Source organism: Elephas maximus, chromosome 2, assembly GCF_024166365.1.
Source record: "Elephas maximus indicus isolate mEleMax1 chromosome 2, mEleMax1 primary haplotype, whole genome shotgun sequence".
NCBI lineage: Eukaryota > Metazoa > Chordata > Mammalia > Proboscidea > Elephantidae > Elephas > Elephas maximus.
Window position 1 is genome coordinate 204,574,705 of NC_064820.1, and position 22,660 is coordinate 204,597,364.

General features: G+C 39.6%; 1 pseudogene; it reads right to left on the minus strand.

Moving 5' to 3' along the window:
* Positions 1-17,242: 17,242 nt before the first annotated feature.
* Positions 17,243-18,280, minus strand: LOC126067592 (olfactory receptor 2AG2-like; annotated as a pseudogene).
* Between the last annotated feature and the right edge of the window lie 4,380 nt (positions 18,281-22,660).

A 22,660-nucleotide genomic window follows, 5' to 3' on the forward strand; every position in this document is an offset into this window, starting at 1 on the left:
TTGGCTTTTATCTTGAGTTATGGAGTTGTTATACCTCTTTGTGGTTACCTTAATATTTACCCTTATTTTTCTAAGTAAAAACCTAACTTTTATTGTTCTATATCGCCTTGTATCACTCTCCATATGGCAGTTCTGTGCCACCTGTATTTAGTCCCTCTTTTTGATTATTGTGATCTTTTACATATTGACTTCAGTGATTCCCTGTTATGAGCATTTTTTTTTAATTAATCTTAATTTGTTTTTGTGATTTCCCTATTTGAGTTGATATCAGGATGTTCTGTTCTGTGACCTTGTGTTTTGCTGGTATCTGATATCATTGGTTTTCTGACCAAACAATACCCTTTAGTATTTCTTGTAGCTTTGGTTTGGTTTTTGCAAATTCTCTAAGCTTGTGTTTATCTGTAAATATCTTAATTTTGCCTTCATATTTCAGAGAGAGTTTTGCTGGATATATGATCCTTGGCTGGCAGTTTTTCTCCTTCAGTGCTCTGTATATGTCGTCCCATTCCCTTCTTGCCTGCACGGTTTCTGCTGAGTAGTCTGAACTTATTCTTACTGATTCTCCCTTGAAGGAGACTTTTCTTTTCTGCCTGGCTGCTTTTAAAATTTTCTCTTTATCTTTGGCTTTGGCAAGTTTGATGATAATATGTCTTGGTGTTTTCCTTTTTGGATCAATCTTAAATGTGTTTCGATGAGCATCTTGGATAGATATCCTTTCATCTTTCATGATGTCAGGGAAGTTTTCTGTCAGCAGATCTTCAACTATTTTCTCTGTGTTTTCTGTCCTCCCTCCCTGTTCTGGGACTCCAATCACACGCAAGGTATCCTTCTTGATAGAGTCCCACATGATTCTTAGGGTTTCTTTGTTTTTTTAAATTCTTTTATCTGATTTTTTTTCAGCTATGTTGGTGTTAATTCCCTGGTCCTCCAGATTTCCCAGTCTGCATTCTAATTGCTCGAGTCTGCTCTTCTGACTTCCTATTGCGTTGTCTAATTCTGTAATTTTATTGTTATTCTTTTGGATTTCTGCATGCTGTCTCTCTATGGATTCTTGCAACTTATTAATTTTTCCACTATGTTCTTGAATAATCTTTTTGAGTTCTTCCACTGTTTTATCAGTGTGTTCCTTGGCTTTTTCTGCAGTTGGCCTTATTTCATTTGTGATGTCTTGAAGCATTCTGTAAATTAGTTTTTTATATTCTGTACCTGATAATTCCAGGATTGTATCTTCATTTGGGAAGATTTTGATTCTTTTGTTTGGGGGGTTGTAGAAGCTGTCATGGTCTGCTTTTTTATGTGGTTTGATATCTACTGCTGTCTCTGAGCCATCACTGGGAAACTTGTTTTTCCAGAAAATCCGTTAAAGAAAAATGCAGTCAGATCCCTATCAGAACTACCTTTGGATTATAACCGCCACCTTGTTCCCTGTAAGGATGAAAGCCTGAGATTTGGATCATATATGCTTGGCTGTAGCTGGTTCTGTGTTTTTAGTCCAATTAGGGATGGATTTTTGGTCCCTGGGTTTTTTGTGGTTCCTTCTCTCAGGCCGGAAGAATTGGTTAGGAAAAGACCACAAGAAAAAAAAAAGGGGGGGGGGTGGAAGCAAAGCCACCACGGAGCCGGAGCCGTTCTCCCTCTGGCTCAGGAAATTCCAATGTTAATGAAGCCGCCTGATAAGGGTGGTTGAGGGATCAGAGAGATAGGAGCGTAGCACCTCGGAATATAGCCAGAGTTGCTTGTCTTGCTTGGAATGACTGTTTTGTCTGAGATTCCCGAAGGGCGTGTCGCCTGTGTGTGCTGGCTGTGTGGAGATTGCCCCTGGGGATCTGGCCCGCTGAAGCCACAGTCAGATCCTCCACTGCCAGTCCAAAGCCCAGCGTCAAGGTTCTCCTGCTGGGACACTGCACTCCCAGCTCCAAAATCAGTCGCTGCCTCCTGGGGACTTCTCGTCCGGCAGCCGCATCGCCGCGCCGCCTCCGCGGACCTGCTGGGCCCCCTCCTGGGGTTAGTTCAAGGAAGTAGGGCTGCACCCCGTGCTTGGGCCGTGACAGCGCCCAATCAAAAGCCTGGCACCAAGGTTCCCTGGCTGGGACGCTGCACTCTGGCTCCAAAACCAGTCACTGCCTCCCGGGGACTTCTCCCACCAGCCGTGTCACCACGCCGCCCGAGCAGACCGGCTGGGCCCCCTCCCGGGATCAGTTCAGGGGGGTAATGCTGCACCCCTTGTTTGCGCCATCACAAAATTTATGAGTTCAGCTCCCCTGGGCCCAGAAGCCCGGCACCAAGGTTACCTGACTGGGACGCTGGCTCCAGGCTCTGAAAACAGTCGCTGCTTCCCTGTCTTTGTTCGTTTTCCATCTCTAAATCTGTTTGTTGTTCAGGGTTCATAGATTGTATGTGATCGATTCACTTCTTTTTCCGAGTCTTTGTTGCAAGAGGGATCTGAGGTAGCGTCTACCTAGGCCGCCATCTTGGCCCCACCCCCCAAAGATGTAATTTTTAAGACAAGTTTTTTATCAGGATTCAAAGTCTTTCCACATTATCACAATTTTTAAACAGAATTCGGCAGATATAAAGCTCAAAACTGGTTTTTAGAATCAGTCTTTAGAATCAAGCGGCCAGCAGAGATGGAAGAACAAAATTTTGTAACACTAACTTTCTCCCCTATGGTAGGCAACCTCTAAGATGATTCCAATCATCCCTGTATCCTGCAGTTCACACCTGTGTAAGCTCCTCTCCTAGAGAGAAAGCTGGACTTATTGACTCAATTCTAAAAAATGGAACACTATAGAGGTACTTGGATGTCACCCCCTAGATTAGGCTATAAAAGACTGTGGCTTCTGTGTGGGTGTTCTCTCTCTTTTTCTCCTTTGGTTTGGTCACCCTGGGGGAAGCCAGCTGCCCTATCAGGAGGCAAGTTTGTGGAGAGGCTCAGAAGATGATTCTCCCCAGTTGAGCCTTGAGGTGACTTCATCCCCTGCAGCAACTTGATTATAGCCTTTGAGAGACTCTGAGCCAGAATCGCCCGTCCATGCAGCTCCAGGATTCCTGACCCACAGAAACTGAAATAATCAAAGTTTGTTGTTTCTAGGTGCTAAGTGTTGTGGAAATTTGTTGCGCAGCAATAGATAACTGATATATATACTGTAAGGTTTTTCACTGCAGTTTTGAGGATATGGGGGAAAGAATAAGCATGATTTGAAAGGTTTCAATAGAGGAATTGGCAGGAAAGAAGAGGCTATGGGTTCCAAAAAAAAAAAAAAATTTGAAACTCAGCAGGGCAAATCTTATTAGAGATATCAAACCTTAAAAATAATTCTCTTCCTTCTGGGCACATCTGGGAAATGGCCCTGCCTTCCAGACTCTGGATGTAGGTCTTGCCCTGCAGATTCTGAGTGGAAGCTCATTGGTCCTTAGTGTTAGCCCCATTTTTCCAGTCCATCAGTTCCCCCTGGAACTGAGGTAGTGGTCCCAATCTTTGAAACCTAGGCAGTGGTCCCGCGCTTTGAAATCTAGGTGGCGGCCTCATTGTCTGAAACCTAGGATGTGGTGGTCCCACCTCCTGTGCACGGATGGGAAGTTATACCAGTCTCTGAGCTGTTTCTAGTATTATCTTTTCCTTTTCTTGTAGAACAACACATGTTCGCAGCCATGGTACTCCACTGTCTCATTTCCCGCCTGCAAAACTCAAGGAATCAGACAGGTTTTCTTCATTTCATCCTGTCTCTGTCTCTTTCAGTCTAAACTGGCACCATTTTTGCTGACATGGGGGATTGGATCCATAGGTCACATGTCCAATTCCTTTAGAAAATGTTTGTCCAGACATATCCACAGCATGTTTTCTTAATTTGTACAATGGACTCTTTTAAATCTTCAAGTTCTGGTTTCTTTTTGCACAGTTCATTTATCAGTCTATCTCTTTCCTTCTACATTTTAATATAAGCAGCAAGGAGGAAGCACACTGTACCTTGAAGATTTTGCATAGTAATCTCCTCAGCTAAGTATCCAAGTTCATTACTTATAAGTTCAACTTTCCACAAAGCTTTCAAACATAATTTGGTCAAGTTCTGTGCCACTTTATAGCAAGGATTGCCTTTTCTCCAGTGTCCAAAACCTGTTTATCCTTTCCTTTTAAGACCTCACCAGAAACACATTTGATGTACACATTTCTAGCAACATCCTATTCATGGTGATAGAAGCTTTATCCACAGCTTTCCATGATGCTTTCTGAGACGTCGTATGCATTGACCTTAAAGTCTATATAATTCTACCAACAGTCTCTTCAAGGCAATCTATGCTTTACTATCAAACACCTCAATTCTTCCAGCCGCTACCCATTATCAAATTCCAAAGCCCCTACCACATTTTCAGGCATTTGTTACAGCAGCACCCCTGATCTCTGGTAACAAATTTTACACTTGTAAAACATGTTAAAGATTTATGATTTGGACAATTAAATCTTCGAAAAAATTTAAATGGTTCTTATGGTATGGGTTTTGAGTCTTTTTGAATATTTCAAATTTATCTTGACATTGTTTCCAGGGTTACAATAATTACTGTTAAGGTAAATCAGTTACCAATTGAGCAATTCAGGCAAAATTTCTCCATCAGTATATGTGTAACTTTAAACAGATTTGCCCTGCCATTGTCTGGAGAAGGATTTGGGTGCCACCAAGTGGCCACATTGGAAAGCCGAAGCTCATCGTTATGGGCAGTTTGTTGTATTTAAATAAATTCTTCTGAATTCACCAAATCAATTTGGTCAACTATCATTATAAATTAAAAAACCAAAACCAAACCCACTGCTGTCGAGTCGATTCTGACTAGTAGGACTCTAAAAAAAAAAACTCTATGGGACAATAATTACCTCAAAGGCATCTCTGCTAAAGGTTTAGTTGTCATCTCCTAAATCTTTGCCAAGTAGGCAGGCTTTGGTTAGGGCCTTCTGTTTAATGATCACATAATATTTAGTCATACAAATAGAATGGGCTGTTGATTTAAAGAAGAAAAAAAAATCACCTATAACAGAGTTTGCAAAAGCCACAACGTATCTTTTTAATAATCAAGAATATCTTGATTATTCTTACAATATTTGCTTTCAATAAATAATATGTTTGCATGTCTAAGGGATCATCAATCAGTTTGAAAAGACCAAGATGGCTTCATGTTTGAACAACTGTTAAATAATCATGGGATTCACTTTTATCAGGAAATGGTGTTCAGCTTTGAGAGACTGAATTGGGAGCTGAGGAAAGCAGCAGAGAACTGCAGACAGACAAGAATTAACAAATCAACAATGAGCTGCATATGGTAGGAAAATCCCTTCTCCCAACATTCCTGCCCCTCTCCCTAGCTGTGCAGGCTGCCAACTGCTGTGAACTGTGGAAGTGGCCCCAGCAAAAGAATCTGCTTGCCTAACCACCACAACCGCTGCCTGTCCAAAGACAAAGAAGCCCAAGCTTCTGCTCTAAAATTAACAGAGCAGGCCTCCCCAGGTTCCATTTGGAGTGTGTCACCATCTCCCCGACCCAGATACTGTCAGCTGCAAGGTTACTGCAAATTGCTAGAGAAGGCTGCTGCAGTGAAGTCAGCTCCAATAGTCAACACTCTAGTTGCCTGCCTGAGCATCCCATAACTCAGGCCTCTGAAACCAACAGGACAGATCTCCTAGGGAGTTAGTTTGGGTCTATCTGCTCCCTCTCCTGGTTGGTGCTGAAGACTGCTAAATGAGGCTGCTGTGTGCTAGGAAGCAGGCATCTTGACTGGAGGCTACACCCACAGCCAACATACTACACAGTAGGCTCCGATAGCAACAAGGCAGACCCCCCCAGGAGTCTGTTCAGAGTGTGACAACTCCTCCCTGACCCACATACTGTCACCTGCAAGCCTGAAGTGAATTGCTATAGAAGCCCCACTGACCATGGATCTTCTCCCATAGTCAGTGCTTTACCTGTCTCCCTGCACACCCCATAGCTCAGGGCTCTGAGGGCTAAACCTCCAGGGGGTCAATCTGGGTTAGTCTGCCCTCACTTCTGGTTGGCACTGAGGACTGCTGGCTGAGGCTGCTGTGTGTTAGGAAGCAGGCGTCTTAAGTGGAGCCTACACTCACAGCCAACCATCTGCCAAGGGGAGGAGGGGCTCTGATAGCAACAGGCAGTCCTCTGTGGGGATCTGACCAGAGTGTGACACTCCCCAACCTGGTAACTGTTGGTTTCCAGGTTGTTGCAAACTGCTAAGGAAGGCCCCTGCTCCTGTAGTCAGCACTTTACCTGCCTCCCTGTGCACCCAATAGCTCAGGTCTCTGAAACCAATAGGATAGGCCTCTCTGGGGGTCAGTTTGGGTCTGTCTGCTCCCACTTCTGGGCAGTGCTGAGGACTGCTGACTGAGGCTGCTGTGTGCTAGGAAGCAGACATCTTGAGTGGAGGCTACACTCACAGCCAATATACAGGGTGGGCTTTGACAGCAACTAGGCAGACCTCTCTGGGTGTCTGTTTGGAGCATGACAACCCCTCCCCTCCCAATAACTGTTGGCTGCTGGACTGATATGAACTCCAATACAAAGTTCCCTACAGTACAGCCAGGAAGCATGTCACCTAAATGGACACTGCTCCCCCAACCACCAAAAGGCCTCTGGGGCTTGGACACCAACAAGACAGATCTCTTGGAGGTCTTCCTGGAGAGTACCAGCCCCTCCTCCTCCTGAAATGAAGGAAAGTCTGCCTGTGCTTCTCCTGAATGCCAGTTCAGGTATAAGCAGTCCCTACAGAGTGGGGCAGGAAGACTCGGGCAACACCTGGCCCAAAGGGGGCTCTCTGGGTGTGGGTTTTCCAATGGAGAACATGGTTGAATAAACAGAGAATGGAAATGAGTAATAACCAGAGAGAGAGGACTGCAATCCCTGGTGAACAGATTGATTAATACATGCTATCTTGCCAGAGTGGCAGTGCCTGCTGGTGGACGGCTTGACCATAGCCATGTTCTCTAGTGTGTTTGGGAGACATTAAAAGTTGAAAACCAAGGTCTGGAATTTTCAAATCCTTATTAAACCAGAGAGAGAACCAGAAAACGTCATACTTAACCACTACACCACCAGGGTTTCTGGGTTTAATTAAACCAGAGAGAGAGAAGGAGTTATCACAGAGAGGGAGAGGAAACAGTAAGCAAAGGCTGAAGGCTCTGTTCACCTAAATTTTTTTTTGCAGAAAAAAGAGTGGGCAAAAACAACAAATATTGAGGAGAACTGAGAAAGTCAACAACCTCAAAAATTCCAATGCCCCAACAAAACATCATAAGACACACAAAGAAAAGGGAAATGATGGCTCATCCAAATAAACATGATGAAGGGAGAATAAGTGCCTCTAGGAAAGACAGAATAATGAAAAACATGGAAGACTATAATACAACAGTGTTAAACATAATTAAAGACTTCAGGGAAAACACAGACAAAGAGCTAAGAGAAAGTAGAAAAACAAAACAAGAACAAAATGAGGATCTAAAAAAAGAGATATTGGAACCAAAAAGGACAATAACTGAAATGAGAAACACAATAAAAGAACTTACCAACAGAAGAAAGAATCAATAAATTAAAGATAAGATAGTTAAAATCAAAGACACTGAAGAGTAACAAGAATGGAAGCTCAAGAAGGCTGAGCACAGTTTAATGGAGTATGAGATAACAAGAGTCTTAATGTAAGAATTTGATGAAGGATATGTATCTACAAATCCAAGAATCTCAAAGAGCCCCAAGCAGGATAACTCAAGGACACCAAGCAGGATACACCAGGACACATCATAGTTAGGCTCTCAAAAAGTAAAGATAAAGAGATAGCCCTCAAAGCAGTGAGAGAGAAGAAAACAGTAACACACAAAAGATCCCCAAGAAGATTAAATACCAATTTCTCCTCAGAAACATTGGCGGCCAGGAGGCAATGGAAAGATATAAATAAAGCACTGAAAAAAAAAAACAAAAAACTGTCAACTGAAACCATCCTTCAAAAATGAGAGTGAAAATAAAATACTCCCAGGCAAACAGAAGCTGAAAGAGTTCATACCCATCAGGCTGGCACCATAAAAAATACTAATGAGAGTTCTGTGGGTGGAAGGAAAAGAGATTAAAAGTTAACTCAAATCTATAAATAAAAAATAAAGATCCCTAATAAAGGAAACTATGTGGAAAAGTATAAGGGCTAGTGGTAAGGTATTCAAGTTTGATGATCTGAATTGTTTTGTCCTTCATGTTTTTAAATAAAAAAAATATATAAAAAAGCAAGGATAAAATTGTGTTATATGGTGCATGAAATATAAAGACATAATTAGTGATAACAGCAAAAAAAAAAAAAAAAAGATGGAGGACAGGAATGGTATAGGTATAGAATTTCTTGTATGTAGCCGAAGTTAAGTTACCACCAACTTATGCTATGGTGTTATAAATACAATCTGGTAAATGTAATATTCATCAACTTGACAGCAACAGGTACTAAAAAATATCCAAAATCCATGCAAAAAAGAAAGGAGAAGGGAGCCAAAATGGCTTACTACATTAAACCAAGAAAACACAAAATCAAGCAGTCGTAAGGACAAAGACAAAGAAGACTTAAGACACACAAAAAACAAATAACACACTGGGAGAAGTAAGTCACTTGTTAATGGTAATTACAATGAAAGTAAATGGACCAAATGCTTGAATAAAAAGACAGAGAGTGCAGAATGAATTAAAAAAAAAAAGATTCAAATATATACTGTTTACAAGAGATACACCTTAGACCCAAAGATACAAATAGATTGAAAGTGAAAAGATGAAAAAAATATTCCATGCAAATTATAACCAAAAGAGAATTGGGGTGGAAATCTTAATATCAGACAAAGTAGACTTTAAGACAAAATTTGTTAGAAAAGATAAAAATGAATATTATACAGTGATAAAAGGGACATTTAATCAAGAAGATTTAACAATCATAAATATAATATATGCACCCAACATTGGAGTACCTAAATCTATAAAGTGAACAGTGATAGAATTGAAGGAAGAGATAGATAACACTACAATATTAGTTGGAGACTTCAATATACCACTTTCATTAATGGCCAGAACATCTAGAAAGAAGATCAACAAGGAAACAGGATCTGAATGACACTATAAGCCAACTAGACCTAACAGACATATAAAACACTGCACCCAACAACACTACAATATACATTCTACTCCAGTGCACATGGATCATTCTCCAGGATAGACCACATGTTAAGTCACAAAGAAAGTCTTGATAAATTTAAAAGATTGAAATCATACAAAGTATTTTCTCTAACCACAACAGAGTAAGTTAGAAATCAGTAACAGAAAAAAAACCCTAGAAATTATACAAATGTATGGAAATTAAACCACTCATTATTAAACTACCAATGGGTCAAAGAAGACATCAAAAGAGAAAGCATAAATTTCTTAGAGTCAAATAAAAATGAAAGCACAACATACCAAAACATGTGGGATGCAGTAAAGACAGCACTCGGAGGGAAACTTATAGCAATAAATGCCTACATGAAAAAAGAAGAAATATCTCAAACCCACAGTCTAACCCCCAAACTGAAGGAACTAGAAAGGGAAAAGCAAATTAAGTCTAGACCTACCAGAAGAAAAGAAATAACAAAGGCCAGGGCAGAAATAAAATAGAAATCAGAAAAAAAAAAAAAAAATAGAATCTGTAAAACCAGAAGTTGGTTCTTTGAAAAGATCGAAAAACTGACAAATCTTTAGCTATACTGACAAAGAAAAAAAGAGAGAGAGAAAATGCCAAAAACAAAAATATGAAAGAGGAGACATTACAACTGACTCATTAGAAATAAAGAGTATTATGACAGAATATTATAAACAATGGTATGGTAACAAACTGGATAATCTAGACGAAACGGACAAATTCTTAAGTGTACAGTCTACCCAAGCTGACTGAAGAGGAAATATAAAGTCTCAACAGTCCTATAGCAAGTGAAAAGATGGAACCAGTGATCAAAAAACCTCCCAAGAAGAACAACAGAAGAAGTCCTGGTTAAGATAGCCTCATTGGTGAATTCTACCAAATATTTAAAGAATTAACACCAATACTGATTAAACTCTTCCATAAGATAGAGAAGGAAGAAATCTCCCTAATTCATTCTATGAAACAAACATAACTCTGATAACCAAATCTGACAAAGACATCACAAGGAAAGAAAACTATAGGCCAATATCTCTTGTGACTATAGATGCAAAAACTTCAACAAATTACTAGCGAACAGTATCATACACCATATTAAAAGAGTCATTTGCCGTGATCACGCAGGATTTATTCCAGGAATGCCAGGATGGTTCAACATTAGAAAATCAATCAACATAATACAACACATCAATAGAACAAAGGAAAAGAACCACCTATCATCTCTATAGATGCAGAAAAACCATTTGATAAAATACAGCACCCTTTCTTGATAAAAACCCTAGAGAAGATTGGAATAGAAGGGAAATTCCTCAAATTGATTCAGGGCATATATGAATAGCCAACAGCCAACATTATATTTAATGGAGAAAGACTGAGAGCTTTCCCCTTGAAATTGGGAATAAGACAAAGGGCCCACTCTCATCACTTCTATTCAATATTGTATTAGAAGTCCTAGCCAAAGCAATAACACAAGAAAAAAGGAATAAAATGTATTTAGATTGGAAAAGAAGAAGTAAAATTATCTCTATTTGTGGATGATATGATCCTATTTATAGAAAATTCCAGAGTCTTCAAGAAAACTTCTAGAGCTAATAGCAGAATTTAGCAAAGTTGCAGGGTGCAAAATTAACAAACAAAAGTAAATTGGCTTCTATATGCCAGCAATGAGAAATCTGAAAGGGAAATTAGGGAAATAATTTCATTCCCTACAGCATTTAAGAGAATAAAATACCTAGAAATAAATTAAATCAGGCACGTGAAGAACCTATACAATCAAAATTACAAAACACTTCTGAAAGAGGTTAAAGAAGACTTAAATAAATGGAAAAATGTTCCACGTTCGTGGTTTGGAAGACTTAATAAGGTTAAGAAGTCAATATTGCTCAAAGCGATCTATAGGTTTAACACAATCCCATTCAAAATTCCAACAGCCTTCTTTACAGAAATGGAAAAACGAATCCTCAACTTTGTATGGAATAGCATGAGGCCCTGAATAGCTAAAGCAATGTGAAACAAAAGAACAAAGTAGGAGGACTCACATTTCCTGATTTTAGAACATATTATACAGCAACACAGTAACACAATCAAAATAGCCTGGTACTGGTATAACAATAGACACACATAGACCAATGGAATGGAATTGAAAGTCGAGAAATAAACCCACACATCGACGGTCAACTGATTTTCTACAAGGCTGCTAAGCACATTTGATGGGAAAAGAAGAGTCTTTGACAGATGATGTTGGGAAGTTGGATTTCCTCATGCAGAGAGATTAAAAAGGGTACATTCCTCCCAGCATACACAAAACAAATTCAAAATGGATTAAGGACCTAAATGTGAAAAGTAAAACCATAAATTTCTTAGAAGAAACTACAGGGGTAATGTTGTTGGGCCTACATTTTAATAACGGATCATCTAATATGATAACAAACACAAATAGCCAAGGACAAAAATAAATAAATTGACCTCATAAAAACTGAAAACCTTTGGTAATCAAAAGACTTTACCTAAAATGTGAAAAGGCAAGCTACCAACTGGGAGAGTATCTTTGGAAGCCATATATCCCATAAGAATCTAATAACCAAACTGTATAAAAACTTCAAAAACTTAACAACAACAAAAAGGCAAATAATCATAAAACAGGCAAAGGACTTGAATAGTCATTTCACCAAAGAAGACATTCAAATGTCCACCGAACACATGAAAAGATGCTCAACATCATTAGCCATCAGAGAAATGCAAATTAGGACCATATGAGATACTTTTTCACTCCCACTAGGATGACTAAGATTAAAAAAAAAAAATCAGAAAATAAGAAAAGATGGTGAGGATGTGGGTAAATTTGAAGCCTTATCCATTGTGGCAGGGAATGCATAATGGTACAGCCATCGTGGAAAACAGCTGGCATCTCCTCAAAAAACTCAAATTAGAACTTCCAGATGACCAACAATTCCATTCCTAGGTAAGTACGCAAAAGACTTGGAAGCAGAGACTCAAACAGACTTCATTGCAGGACAATCCACAATAGGCAAAAGATGAAAATAACCTAAATGCCTATCAGCATATGAATGGATAAACAAAATGTAGTACATTCATACCATGGAATACTACTCAGCCAGTAGGAGAGATAAATGCTACATTTGATTATAAATGATACATGCTATGATATGGATGGAGCATGAAGAAATTATGCTAAATGAAATAAGTCAAGCACAAAAGGACAAATATTGCATGATCTCACTTACATTAAAAAAAAAAAAAAGATAAATGTCTTGGAAGAAGCGCGGCCAGAATGCTCCTTAGGGGCAAGGATGGCGAGACTGCGTCTTACATACTTTGGACATGTTGTCAGGAGGGATGAGTCCCTGGAGAAGGACATCATGCTTGGCAGAGTACAGGGTCAATGGAAAAGAGGAAGACCCTCAACAAGGTGGATTGACACAGTGGCTGCAACAATGAGCTCAAGCATAACAATGATTGTAAGGATGGCTCAGGACCGGGCAGTGTTTCGTTCTGCTGTGCATGGGATCGCTATGAGTCGGAACCGACTCCACGGCACCTAACAACAACAACAACAAATGTATAGAGACCAAAGTTTATTAGTGGTTACCAGAGGCAAGAAGGAGGGGAATGTTGTTTATGGAGTACTGAGTTTCAGCTTATGGTGATGAAAAAAATGCACTGATTTACAGCAGAGTTGCACAGTCAATTATTGCAAGTTGCACACCTGTACAAAGTTGAATTGGCAAAAGTGGTGTGATACCCATATTTACAACCACACCAAGAAGAAAGCTTAGCTCCTGAGGCTTCTTATGTACCACCAAACACCTCATGGTTCCTTGGTTTGGAGGTTTAGTCTTATGATTTCATGAGACATCCTAGTTAATTAGCCTAATGTCTTTAGTGCTTCTGTTCTATCTCCTAATTTGTTGAGTAGTTGATGGGGTCTTTAAAGCTTACAAGCAGCCATCCAAGGCACAACAATTAGTCTCTATTCACTTGGAGCAACAGAGAAAGAAGGATAGCCAGGTACAGGATGAGGAAATGGAATGGTGGCTAATTGTCTCCATGAAAAACTGCCTCCTTTGCCATGAAACAAGAAGAACTGGATGCTGCCTGGCTACCATTACTGAAGGTTTTGATCAAAGAGTCTATAGAAGAATCCTGTTTAAAGGGGAAAATGCAGAACAGAATTCCAAATTCTCATGGACATTAGACTTTCTGGAGCCATGGAGGCTAGATGAACCCCTGAAACTATTGCTCTGAGATAATCTTTAAACCTTAAACCAAAAATACCCCCTGAAGCCTCCTTAAAACCAAACAGTAGTTTAGCTTAACAAGTAAGAATTGTCTGTAGGGTCTCTATGAGTTGGGAACTGATTCAACGGCATGTAACAACACAACATAGGGGATCAAAGGAGCCCTGCCCGCAAAGTGGTTAAGGTATTTGGCTGCTCACTGAAAGGTTTGCAGTTCGAACCCACCTGTCTCTCCTCAGGAGAAGAATGTGCTTTCAAAAAGCTTTACAGCCTTGGAAATCCTATGGGGCTGTTCTACTCTGTCCTATAGGGTCACTATGAGTTGGAATCGACTCAGCAGCAATGGGTTTGGTTTGTATAGGGAATAAAATGACAAAAACAATGCAAAAGATTAGATAGGAACCTTAGGAGGCTGTGGGTTTATGTTAATGGGGGGAGGAACAATTCAGTAAAGGAGGGTGAGAATGGTTGCGCAACTTGAAGAATTAAATCAACGTCACTGAATTGTACATGCAGAAATTGTTGCACTGGGGTATGATTTGCTGTGTATATCCTCAACAACATCAGCAAAACAAGTAAAATTAAAAAAAAATTTAAGAAGGTGCAATTGTGATAATGGTAATGAAGATGTCAATAAAAACAAAGAAGTTGAAAGATGATCTGTAGAATTTGGTTATCAATTTTTAATTCACATTTTATTATTTGTTGTACTTAAAAGAGGTTCACATAAATCATGTGAAAATTTAGTTCACTCTAACTGTTTTAGGCTACACCCTCAGAAGCAACACTTAATATGCTTATAAATGTATAAAGTTAAGCTATTTTCATTAGTTTGATAAATACATATGTTTAATGCAGAATGCAGCAATGGAAAATGGAAAAATCTAGTAGGAAAAAGTGGGGAAAAAATAATTCCTTTTGTTTTCCTGCATTTACCTCTTTTTTTTCCTATTCACATATGGATATATATTATTTACTTTTAAAAAGGAAATTATACAATTTTGTAAATTATATGTAAAAATATAAAAATGATAAAAAATGATATCCACATACAATTAGGAGTTTGGAGAAAGGAAGAGGTATCTGGGAAGGCTTCTTGGACAATTAATCTTTGATATTTTGGAGAATGGAGGTTCAATGAGGGGCATTAAAGGTAATTAGATGAATGAGAACAAACATAGATGGGATGATTTAAAAAATGGGAAACAGCAATCATGGCATTAGTTCTAGAATTACACTGAAGTTGATTGAGGAGAGGAGATCTTTTTGATGTTAGCATCAAAATCCCTGAAGTTTCACATAAGATTAATGATAAATAACATTTAGTAAGCTTGTAGTTAACTGAAGATGCCACTATGACACTAAGGACAACTCCATTCCAACAATCAAATGCTAATATACACGAGCCCTAATACTTTCACCATATTGTACTTCCAGTTAAGTTGTTGTTATTGTTAGATGCCATTGAATCGGTTCTGACTCATAGCAACAACATAAAGAAACACTACCCATTCCTGCACCATTCTCACAGTCATTGCCGTGATTGAGCCCATTTTTGCAGTCACTGTGTCAATCCACCTTGTTGAGGTTCTTCCTCTTTCTACCTGACCCTCTACTTTACCAAGCACGATGTCCTTCTCCAGGGGCTGGCCCCTCCTGATAACATATCCAAAGTGTGTGAGACGAAGTGTAGCCAACCTCTCTTCCAATGAGAATTGTGTCAGCACTCCCCCCAAGGCAGATTTGTTTGATCTTCTAGCAGTCCATGGTATATTCAACATTCTCCACCAACGCCATAATTCAAAGACATCAGTTCTTCTTCAGTCTCCCTTATCCCTGTTGTTACTATGTTTTTTTCTCCTTAATTTTTTTTTTTTTTGATGGCATGTGTTTTCAGTATTGGGATGCATGCTTACTAATTGAGTGTGTTTAAATTTTTGGTTGGTAATATGGATTTTGATAAATATGATCTAGTAATACAAGCTACCAATGAGGCAAGTGGCACTGTGGCACCACCAATCTGTGGTATGATGATATACTATGAGAGCTAGATAAGTAATTTATGGCAGGCACCTTTCCATTAGGTAACACGGAGAACCTCTGGTTTTCCAAATATGACACAGAAAAATCCACCAGGGTTCTCTGTCACATAAAAAAGAAAAAAAAAAATCAAGGCCACAGCCATCGAGCCGATCCCAACTCACAGTGACCCTGTAAGACAGAGTAGAACTGCCCCCTAGGGTTTCCAAGGAGCACCTGGTAGACTTGAACTGCCAACTTTTTGTTAGCTACCAGACTCTTAACCACTATATCACTAGGGTTTCCAACTCTTACATAGGAAAGCTGTAATTATGCTTGCAAGCCTTATCTCACAGAAATAAAGGATAAAAGGCAAAAGTTTACAAAAATAACACATCCAGGAAGCATCATCTGAATGCTCAAGTTACACAACAATGAGGCTCCAACTCCAGACTGCTGAGCTTCATACATTTCAAAAGGGACCCACCTTGTCTGGAGACCAAGGTTTCAGGGGGCACCTAGCTCAATTAGCATAACAAAATGTAGCAAGAAAATGTTCTGCATCTCACTTTGGTGAGTGGCCTGTGGGGTCTTAAAAGCTGGCAATTGGCCATCTAAGATTCATCAATTGGTCGCAAGCCACCTGGAGCAAAGGTGAATGAAGAATACCAAAGATACAAGGTGAATATGAGCCCAGGAGACAGAAAGGGCCACAAAACCCAGAGACTATATCAGGCTGAGACCAGAAGAACTAGATGTTGCCAGCTACCACCAATGACTGCCCTGACAGGGAACACAACAGAGAATCCCTGATGGAGCAGGAGAACAGTGGGATGCAGACCTCAAATTCTAGTAAAAAGACCAGACTTAATGATCTGACTGAGACTGGAGGGACCCTTAATGGTCTGACGGAATCATGGTCTCCGGACCCTCTGTTAGTCCAAGACTGGAACCATTCCCAAAGCCAACTCTTCAGACAGGGATTGGACTGGACTATAGGACAGAAAATGATACTGGTGAAGAGTGAGCCTTGGCTCAAGTAGACACATGAGACTATGTAGGCAGCTCCTGTCTGGAGGTGAGATGAGAAGGCAGAGGGGAACAGGAGCTGGTCGAATGGACACAGGAAATAGGGGGAGAGCAGCTAGGAGTATAGAGCAAGGTGTGTATATGTTTTTGTATGAGAGACTGACTTGATTTGTAAGCTTTCACTTAAAGCACAATAAATAAAAAAAAAAGTGAAAAAAAAAAAGAGGGACGTTAAATGCATTAGGACCAGAGGAACGCCTAATCTCTGAGGTCCAGAGGCATAAAAAGTGGCTGGCATATTGTTTATGCCAATGATAACGAAAGCATTGTACATTGTCCAGCTTTCGCATGCATATGAAGTGATTGAAAATGCCATGACTTAGGTCAGGTGCACCTCAGCCCTGATCTTCCTGCAATCCTGATGCTTCGTTCTTCTTCATACAGTCCATTTTCTCAGATTGTTTGCTCAGCATACAGATTGAATGAGTATGGTGAAAAGATACAACCCTGACACATATCTTTCCTGATTTGAAACCACACTACTTCCTTGTTTTGTTCAAATGACTGCCTCTTGGTCTATGTACAGGTTCTGCATGAGTGCAATTAAATGTTCTGGAATTCTCTTTCTTCACAATGTTATCCGTAATTTGTTATGATCCACACAGTCTAATGTCTTTGTATAGTCAATAAAACTCAAGTAAACATTTTTCTGGTATTCTCTGCTTTCATCCAAGGTCCATCTGATGTCAGTAATGATTCTCTATAACAAAAACCTTAGGATGTGAGTTAACTATGGCTATTCTGAAAATTGAGGATGGAACATTTCTGAGAAGAACACTGTGGAAACTGGCATTTTCACAGTTGCGATAGCTTCCGATCCTCTTTCTCAGAGCCCCCACCACTTCTTTGTTCTTCAGGCTGTAGATGAGTGGGTTGAGCACGGGAATCACTATGGTGCCAAGCACGGCTCCTATCTGGTCTTGTTCAGGTGTGAGAAGAGCTGGGTGTCATGTCGATGAAGATGGCCTGACCAAAGTAGACACTCACCACGGTTAGGTGGGAAGAACAGGGGCCAGGGCTTTGTTCCTCCCCTTGTGGAAATTCATCCTGAGGACAGTGAGGAAGATGAGGGTGTATGATGACAGCGTAAAAACATACGGGACCAGAAGGAACACAATAGTTGACACAAATTTCACCATCTCATAGGTTGATATGTCCACACAAGACAGTCTCAAGATGGCAGGCTTCTCACAAAAGTAATGATTAATCTTCCTGGAGCCACGGATAGGAAAATGCATTGGGTAGATGGTATGGACAAGGGAGGCCAGAGCTGCCCCAATCCAGACTGCGGCAGCTATCTGCAGACAGACCCTGGGGCTCATGAGAATTGTGTATCTCAGAGGGTTACAGACAGCCATATAAGCCACATAAGCCATGAAGGTCAGGAGGATTCACTCAGCAAGGCCAAGGGTGAGAAAGAAAAACAACTGAGCTGCACAGGCAAAATAGGAAATGTTCTTCCTCCCTGTGAAGTAATTGGTTACTATCTTGGGGTCTGTGCTGGTGATGTAAGATAGGTCAATGAGGGAGAACAGGCTGAGCAGGGAGTACACCGGAGTGTGAAGGCAGGTGTCCAGCCAGATGAGGAGGATCAGGAGGGCGTTTCCAGTAAAAGCAATTATGTAGATATGGAGGATGACGAGGATGAGGAGATGGGGGTACCTGAACCCAGGGAAGAGCCCTAGAACGATGAAGTCAGTTGAGGCTTCATTATTTTGAACCATGTTTTCATTCAAATTACCTATATGTACTGAAAATCTACAGAGGCAAAAAAATAGGAGATATGATTCTTTGTTAAAATATTTTTTATCTCTTGGTTGGCGCCATCTTCCATGTACTCCTGTGGCCAGAATTAAAAAAAAAAACACAACAGTTACATTCTCATTAAAGAAAATTAAACAGAAAAACATAAAAAGCCCCATCAAAGCAAAACACCTGTAGTAGAAATCAACAAGCCATATCCTACAGTTGATCCGACATGGGGAAATGAATATTTTGTCCTTTGATGATACCCCATAACTTGATCATCTTTTTTTCATATATATTTTTAATGTACCCTAGACTGTTGGCATTCTTGAGCCCGGCATATTGCAGGTTTCTGAAATTTCCTATTCTACCCCTGCACCCCAGAGGATCTCTTGAGCTTCCCCTGAGGTCCTCTCACAATCATACTCGAGAAATTTTAATTGTCAACCAAATGAAGTAGGCTATGTATTCTGTTTTTTCTGACCTCCACAATTCTTATTTTATTTCATCTCTCTTCTTTATTTTTCTAGTATTGAAGTTTTCTAGTTTATCTTTGCACTTGAATAAATAATCTTACCCATTTAACAATCTATAATGATGGCTATGGTGTCTCTTTGTCTCTAAATCTTTCAGTCATTGCTCATTTCCCATAGAATAAAATAAAACTTCCTTCAGAATATTTTTATGGTGTTGATTTTTAGAATTCTGTAAATTAATTTTAAGGTCACATGTCTGCATGGGGGTTGTCCCAAAGCCAGTATATAACACTATATTTTTTCCTTTGATTACAAATGAGATTCTCAAATATTTGGGACCAAGCTCAGTAAATTGATTTCCTTGGTGATTGCCCTGGTGATTCATATGCAACATCTCTTCTCATTTCAGGCAATAACAACCAGATATTTCTGCTCTCATTACAATAATATCTTAAAACACTTCATTTTATAGCCAATATTATATTTTTATGCCTTCCTTTACCTGAGATAAAGACATTTATTGAAGCATTTTATACCATCCAGCAGTCAATGAAAAAAGAGCAGAGTTCTTAGTGTCACAATTCAGTGTAGAGTCGCTATAAACAGGTGGCAGCACATTGGCCCTGGGGAATTTTGTTTCCTTAGGTTGCTAGAGAATCTGGTCTCCCTTTTTAGGGCCTTCTCCATCATGATGCTGCTTTGTCTTCCTGCCTTTTTGGCATGTAAATACTTCCCCTTACATAGTTATTTATATATTTTTTTCTGATGAATGAAATAACAAGGGAAATGTTCTTGAAAATAATGCTCCATGAACCTCAGTTACCACATGTAAAATATAACATGATGTCCCCAAGTTAAAAAAAACAGAGTATTATTAACCATAATAGATTCAATTAATTTTAGATTAGAAATGAGAAATAGAGGCAAACTCTGCAAAATAGCAAGCTCTGAGAATAAAACAAATGTCTGGCATCTAAGCGCTGATGAACTACCTTTGTCTCTGTGCTCAGACACGAACTCCAGTCAAGTGTCAAGCAATCTTTTCACAGATCAGAAAATTTAAAATCTAAACACATGATAGTTTGTATCTTGAAAATATCTTGTTTTATATTAATCACTTATAGTATTATGTTCCTTTGGATCTAGAGATATGGTATAAAAGTAATTCCTGTACTTTAAGAAGATATTGGTTATTTCAATAACTACCTTGGTAACATTAGAAATCAATAATTGTCCAGGTTTAGTTTTTTTCTTTTTTTTCCCATTGGTAAAAAGGGAGTTTGACTTACTTAATCTGTAAGGACTCCTTTTATCTTCTTCAAAATTATAATAACTCAGTAAGTACTAATAAAACCATTGGTTGTTGTTGTTAGGTGCCATTGAGTCAGTTCTGACTTATAGTGACCCTGTGTACTACAGAATGAAACACTGCCTGGACCTGAACCATCCTCACAATCATTAGTATGCTTGAGTCCATTGTTGCAGCCAATGTGTCAATCCATCTCATCAAGGGTCTTCCTCTTTTTCACTGACCCTCTACCAAGCATGATGTCCTTCTCCAAGGACTGGTCCCTCCTGATAACATGTTCAAAGCATTCTGGCTGTACTTCTTCCAAGACAGATTTATTTGTTCTTTTTGCAGTCCTTAGTATATTCAATATTCTTTGCCAACACCATAATTCAAATGCATCAACCCTTCTTCGATCTTCCTTATCCATTGTCCAGCTTTCTCATGCGTGTGAGGCAATTGAAAGTACTATGGTTTGGATCAGGTGCACCTTAGTCCTCAAAGTGACATGGTTGCTTTATTATACTTTAAAGAGGTCTTTTGCAGCAGATTTACCCAATGCAATGAGGTATAATCCATCTGAAGGCTGTGGTCTTTGCTCTTCAAGTCCTGTTCACTTTCAGCAAGCAAGGTTGTATCATCTGTATACACAGGTTGTCACTGAGTCATCCTCCAGTTCTATGCCAAGTTCTTCTTCATATAGTCCAGCTTCTTAGGCTGTTGGGAACATACCTTATTATACTAAATACTGATTCAGTAATGACTATACAGTTATCTTGGAACAGACTCAGCCTTAACTAAATAATGCACAAATGCTATATTAACAAAATTCTTGCAAAGTATTTTCTGTCAAAATTGAAATATTTTTGTCTTCAAATGGTTAATACTGATGACCTGGGTTAACTCCAGGAATGAAGAAGGACAAAGTTGAACTCTATGGAATAGCTCACCTAAAAATGGCAGGATCTTCTCACTTCCTTCTAGGGAAAGTCAAATTTGTTAATAACTCATTGAACCCAACTTTACTGCGTATGATCTAATGTAAGTGTTTAGCAATCAAAGGTGGGACTCTTATTGTTTGCGAGAATGGCAAAGAACAGATGCTATTGGAAGAGTATGGACAGACTGCTCCCATCCACAACTCTCTGCTATTCTAAATATCCTTGAATTCCTAAGGAAAATGTTGACTAAGAAGAGGAGCACAGTCTCTACCATACGGGATCTAGGTGGTGCTTCTCTCAGTCCAGGCTGTGGTAACTGCAACAAATGAGCTGCAGGAAGACATGATTGTATTCCTCTAATGCAAGTATAACAGAGGCAGTGTTAACAATAATAATTATAATATCAGTTGTTAACCCTTACAGAAGGCTTACTAACTACCAGAGTGCTTTGTGTGCATTAATTACTGACTCTTCATATGGACCTTAAATGCATCTTGAGGAAGCTGTCAGAAAGGGGTGCAACAGTGTGCCATCACTGTGTCCACTATCAAGCAATGGCTGAGGAAACACTAAGACCCAGGCAGTTGCCTCTAGAGTCTCCCTTCATAATGACACTATTCTAACTCTGCAGTCATTTATATATTTATTTGTTGCTGTTGTTTGCTTCTGTAGAGTCCTCTAACTCATGGTGAACCCATGCAGAAAGGAACTAAAAGCTTCTGGATCCTGAACCTCTCCCATGATTGTGAATTTGACCATTGTGACCCATAACTCTTTTGTTAACTGGTTTTTGGAAATAGATAAACAGGCTTCCTTCATAGTCCAACTTAGTGTGGAAGCTCTGCTGAAACTTGTTCAGCATCATAGCAATATGCAAATCTCCAGTGACAGATGGGTGGTGGCTGTGCATGAGATACACTGACTGGGAATCAAACCCAGGCCTCCTATGTGGTAGAAGAGAATTCTACCTTGGAACCACCAGTACTCCCCACATATTTATCTAAACCACTGCAAATTCTTTTTACTTCCCACCTTGTCCACTTTTAAGAGGAATATATTTCATACATTCATGACTTACTGTGAGAAACAGGTTCACTTTTCATGTGGCCTGAACTTACCTGCTCTTGCTTTTCAAGGGTTTCAGCTTTGACCTTGTGGCTTTGGGACTGGGTGAACCACCAGAGTTAACTTCCTGATTGGAAAACAATTGTTTTATTAATAGGTAAAGTAACATTCTCTCCCCCCTCCCCCACTTCCCCAGTTATTGCTGTCTGATGAATCTCCAGTAGCTGAAGCCATTCTTTCCTGCCCCATGGCTCTGTCATTACATTAATCAATTCTTGTCTCAAGAAACATGATCGTTGGCATTTCAGGGTCCTTGAAAATAAATTAACTGCATTTCTTCTCCACACCTGGCTCAGGTATGAGATCAAGGTGTGAGAGTCAGTACCAGCTTCTAGATAAGACCAAGTCTTTCCACAACTTCTACTGAGGTGTGTACCACAGAACTGGGGAAACCTTAGGAGTTGCCTCATGGGAGCCTGTCCCCAGATTGCAATTAACTATAGACCCAGAAGAAGTGCAAAGCTCCTAGAAACCTTTCAATTAAAATAACCACTGTCCAGTATTCCATACTGTTCATTTGTAAAATAA